We start from the raw sequence: 6058 nt of genomic DNA, 5'->3' as shown, positions 1-6058 counted from the left end.
AGGACGAAAACTCTACTGCAAGTTGCCTCTCTTTCACACTAACTTGGTCGTCGTGGCAGATTACAACATAGAATTAGTTTCCATTTTATCTTCTCCTTTGACGCTCTATATGCAGGCAGCTTTAGATTAATCGCTCTTTTCCAACGGCGAAACTAGCACACTAAAGCACGGCGCTGCTAGCTGGTACTAGGGCATTACGCCGCGTTTTCCCTCGGGGTGCCGCTGCCGTCGACGGAAAACTCTAGCGCACGGTGCCCATAATGCTGATGAAAGAGCGAACGAGAAGAAAACTTGAAGCAGGTCGCAAAGGCCAGGCAGGCCTCCGTGGGCCTGATGCTATCTAAGAAGTGTTGGGAAAAATAAAATGAACGCAGCCGTGCGAATGCTTTCCACAGGTGCGACAGCACTGCTACACCGCTCTCGACTGTCTCCTTCCACGATATACCAGGATAATTTAAAGGTATGAAGGAATCAGACAAGTGTCGTTAACAGACCAAGCTGTTTACGATCGTTATACGACGTGACGATTTCTTTGAGCTACACATCGACAACTGGACAGCCCAGCCACAAAACATGCCACCGATCACTGTAGTTTATCTAATATTTTCGCGGAGCCGGCTCATAGCTGATATTGTGAAAGCGTACAAGTCACTGGAAGCACACAATTACTTCGCCTAGGCGAGCTGCTTGATCGGGACTGGTAACAGCGCCGATTTGGTACGGTGCACTGGTTCATGTTAGTGTCGTTTATTTGTACACAGGTATCGTGAGGGAATTTCACAAATGCGATGTCAGGGAATCTTTCCGTTTACCTGATCAAAATGACTCCAATCAAACGATTTCTTCGTTCTGCGTTGCGCGGAAACTTATGGAAAGTTATTTCCACCTCTTAACATACGATATAAAAAGTGGAAGGTTTGACATTTCCTTTCTGCCTCTGTGTTGCTTTCGACGTCTTGGCTATTGACTCTCTAAACCTGTCTCTGCGTCAGATTTTTACTCGATTAGTATTACTAGTACACTCCTACCAAACTTCTGAGCAAACCCTGCGAGGTCGATTTCACCTTCAAGTACCTTCAAAGCTACTGCACACAGACCGGTAGGCATAGGCTTGGTGATCTCCCGATTGAACTCGATCATCTTCTGGGTGTCCCAGAAGACGTGTCATTGCATAAATTGCATTGGAAAAAAAAAGAAAGAAAACTACGCCACATAGAATCATGCGGCCAACCGCATTTGTTCTTAATATATGTTGTTGTTTTTTTCAGCGGAATCACTTTGAATCCGAAGAAAGGAGGTCGGAGACCCACCTCAATACTCTCAGTATCGAAGGACCGTACGTGCACAGACATAGCTTATCGCATCCGGCCTCGGCTACCTACCCACCATACCTACCCTCTCCCAATTTCAGAAACTCACCTTTTCTACTATCACTTTGTGGGATGGGTTTCCAACCTTCTTTCGTCGGACCGACAGCGATTGCGCTCGAAAAGTCCACGCGCGTTATACTCGAGTGCCTCAAGAGGTGTGATGTTCGGCTATTTTTCCCGACGGAATACACCCTGAATATCACTGTGAATTATCATGAATTTGAGTAACCTCGGCACGTTCCTCATGTAGGTGGGGTAAAGAAGCCAGCAGCTTTATTACTCGGCAAATTTCCGAGTTCACTTCGCAAAAATTTGCATAATTAAACTTAGGAGGGGGATTTATTGACAGAAAAAATAAAAAGAAGAAGAGAAAGGGGGAAAGGTCAGACATGCAGCACCCCAGCTTTCTATTCCCTAAAAAAGAAAAAAAATGAAGAAAAAAGGAAAGGAAAAGAAATAACAAAGACAAATAAATAAATAAACTTAGTTTACATGACATGCGCATCAGGAGGTGTCAAAAACCAAGTAAGAACAAATGCCGTTGACCGCCTGATTCTAGGTGACGTAGTTTCCTTTTATATATTAGAATTCAATGACACGTTTTCTGGGACACTCTGAATAACAGAAGCAGGCAGTCCCAAGCAGTACCCAAAAGCAGTCGTATATGCGGCCCGTGTACCCAAGCAACACAACATATTGGCCCAATAACGGCAATACCGGCCTAATATTGGTCCAACCTTGGTCCAATATTGCCAGTACTGGGCCAATATTGGACCAAGATATTGTGCTGCTTGGGTAGTTCCTCCAAGGTTCAATGCGACCGGCAGACAGCAATAAGTTCGGTATCCCAGGGGTACACACACACGCACAAAAGAAAAAGAAGAAAAGAAAAGAATGATCTGATATCGCCATGGTAATGGGAATATTGGAGTAACGTTATCTTCGGCTATTGGCAATACTTTGTCAAAGGCGAAGTACAACGTCACCTCCAGTGTTTGCAAAAGATCGCGCACAGTGTGCACTATTTCGCGGGCAAAACATAAAAAATAAGCAGAAATAAACGGACCGCTATAATAAGCAGACCACCGCACAGAATGATGCATGTCTGCGAGCATTTGCTAAACGGAAGGATCAAAAAGCACGCTTCTGGCAATGTGTTAAATTTCTGCACAAGTACGCCACCATGACAACACGATTATGTGCGCTAGGTCCCAATTGTATACGACGCATTCAAGTGAGTTGAACATCAGTGTATATGCCTTACTTAGATGGCATACACGTTTTGTTCGTGAATGACACTCCCGGACAGCGCAGGCGCAACCGCTCGGCCATGCACAGTTTAAGCATGCTGTCGCCGAGACAAGTGTGTGCACGAAGAAAAGGAAAAGAAAAATTTCCTTGCCTTCGCTTCTCCTAAGTAGAGGTATATAACGTCGTTAGACAAAATATACGATTTTACAGCCATTAAGGTACCCATCAAATTTCATACTGGGGGAAACCAAGCTTCCCCTAATGCTGCGAGGAAAAATTAAGAAAGCGTGTGAAACATAAAAGTAAGCGTACATTGTATACGTACAAAATATATGACGGTCACAAATAAGGTAAAGATCACAAGGAAATCATCGGCAAGGAGATCACAACGCAATAACGGTACACTACAGCCATTAGAATTTTTGTACATATTTTTAACGCCATCCGTACAAATGTCAGAAAGAGTTCAAGAAACTGATACTAAGAAGAAGAGAGCGTTCGATTTCCCAAAACGCAAACCTCAGGAGAACCCAGTATCTGCAGCCTTGTCTTTTCTGTGGAGTCACCAGAAATGTTCTTCAGCCTCCTTGGCTGTGAAAGCACTCCTTTATTTTGTAGATGTTTCTATCAAACCCTTCTTGCGGTGCTGGTTATAAGAGGAGTATGCGGACTGAACTCTGATAATTCCCCTCGCTTTCGAGTTTCATTCCTCCTCCCATTTATACGTGCTCAAACGCACAGTCGGCTTTCCTACGTGCGAAAGTGTCGATAGGCTAAGCCCTCTTTAAGTGTGATGTCTCACATTTTAGTCGCACTTTGATGCCCTCGGGAACAAAACTGGCTCGCTACAAAACCAAGTCGTTCACTTTAGGTTCCAAACACGGTCCCCCTTGTTGTGCAACTGCAGTGGAAGATTACCTAAAGCGGATAAATTTTGATGTATGAGACTGAGAAACCACGATGGAGCGCGAATTCTACTTCTGTCCCATTGAGTACGATGTGTAAGATTTCAAACGCCGGGGGAACAAAAGCCTTTATAGATATACGGATAATTCCTTTTCGGCATAACTATTTGTATATAGATCTCACAAGATCCAGTGGTGTGTCGACGTCCTCCGCAAAAACAAAATTATACGTTTCTTATGCATTGCGTCTATGGGTGTAATGCAGGCGAAGCACGCATTAAGTTTTTGTCGGCGAATCTTGGGCGTGAAAAATTACTATGTCACCTATTCTTACCCAATCGAGTCTTGTTTGCCCTGATTTTTTTTTTCGCACTCGCAGATGTTTACAATGTTCCTCAATCAGAAACAACAATGTCTATTTTATGGAATTATTATACCTGTGACGGAAAGTAGATCACTCTTGCTAAACAACTGCATTAGCTGAACGGAGTACGATAACATAACGGATAACGAAGTAATATTTCGCGTTTTCAATGACAGCGGTCTTTGAACCTTGCAGAGTTGATAAAAACTTGGCATGCATCTTGGCAATACTCGAGGTAACCTAACATCATCGTAAAAGTTAAATAAGCATTAGAGTTGACACCTCTAACTCTTCTCTCTCTTCTTTTTTTACGAGGCACGTGATCACCTGCGTCGACGACTCCTAATGTTGTTATTGTTGTTGCTTTTATATTTACATATGTATTTTAATGCTTCACCGTTATCCCGGGAATCCTAGCGGACCTGGTGTCCGGCAACAAGGTTGGATAGAGACACGATCCTCTCCGTTGGAATTCTTAAAAAAAATTTTGAACGATTTTCTTTATTTTCGTAACAGTAGGTAACCGGTCGTAACTTTTCTACACTTCTCGTCACAGGAAAGGGCAGTTTTTTTCTTTTTTTTTTTTTTCGTGGAGACATTTCCTTGGCTAAGGCACCTGCGTGACGCCTAACCGCCCGATTCTCTCCCGCTTTTTCGGTGTTTGCAGGGATATTTTTCAATATCAGGGAAGCATATGCAAGAAGGGATATGCGATACCATTAGGGTATCTCTAGTGCCAGCTGTACTATATTGGAAAGTAAATAAATCGGCGCAGCGAGACCGAAACCGTTCGCTTCTGTCAGACATATGACACTTTTCCCCCGAGTCACTGATAAATAACGTCACTTTTCAATGACATTAGATCCATTTTATTGGCTGTTTCATACGGAGTACCATGACCGTATGGAGTGCTTATTTCCACATTAAAAATTACCGATCTACGGGGTTAGTTACGCTTCACAGCGAAAATCGTCCCGTTCAATCAGAATTATTGTCTATCACATCACAGCAGTACAGTACTTTTCGAAAACGCTGCGTCTGTATTCGTAACGCCAAACACAATGACGTCAAGTTGTCCTATTTAATAAATATGATTTTTCAGAGACAAGAACCTTATTCATTTCTAAGACAGTGCAGAACATGTTTTCTAGACAACGATGGGGTATATGCGCAGGAGATGACACATTCTATCTCCCGAGATTTTTCTCGGTCTTTGTGAAGGACGTCGTGGTCGCTCATCTTCCATCCGCTATTCCATCCGTTTATTCCCGCCGTCCGCTCACGACTCCCATCGGGCTTGGCCATGTGAGAGCTAGCCCAAAGCAGAGCCGTATATTAAAAGGGAGTCTGGCCATTGGGAGGAGTCACAAAAAGAGGCTCGACCTGTCAATCACAGTTTCGGTCCTCCGATTGGTTTCCTTTTTACCAAGGGGGTCGCCATGACGCCTTACTGCCACCCAAAATGGCGACGAAAACAAACGCAGTGAAGCGGGGATTTGGTGACAAAAATTTTTCACAGACTGTACTCTGATTTTACGCTGCAAATGTACATCCTCATATACGTTTCTCGGAAATCAGTTACAACATATGCTCATCCACCGATATCGCACTGAAAATAATACGTTTTGTCGCCGGTGTTAGGCCCAGTGAACACAGCGATCACAATGAAATCAAAACAAAAACGGCAGTGTGCTGTACAATCTTATATTTAATTGCTGGATTTTATGGATATAAACATTATTGCCTTTTATATTCCAACTATTCATGTAGATTCGTTTAAAAATCATACCGGCAACAGAATGTGTCCCAGCAGGTGGTTCTGCCGGCAGCGGTACAACGACGGAAGCAGACGACAATTCCCGACGTGCCTTACGCTCCCTAGGTGGCGTTCATCAAATTTGCACCAAAACTCCACTAGTTTTGCAGATTGCGAGGGGTATCCATTTCAATCCCATCCAATCCACTTGCCACCCAAAATGGCGCTGCCCATAATGGATAGGGGGACAAATAGTGAGGATAGGTTGATTGATAGCGCCCCATATTTCAAGACTTCCTTTGTCGGAAAGCTGAAAAAGTGGGTGGAGCTTCAGGTATAGGCATGACCCATTAATGGCCAGACTCCCTTTTAATATACGGCTCTGGCCCAAAGGTGCGCGGCGCGCCGCCAC

The sequence above is a fragment of the Ornithodoros turicata genome, chromosome 9 (genome assembly GCF_037126465.1).
Source record: "Ornithodoros turicata isolate Travis chromosome 9, ASM3712646v1, whole genome shotgun sequence".
NCBI lineage: Eukaryota > Metazoa > Arthropoda > Arachnida > Ixodida > Argasidae > Ornithodoros > Ornithodoros turicata.
The sequence above is the reverse complement of the archived record's forward strand: the minus strand, read 5'-3'. Positions refer to the sequence as shown.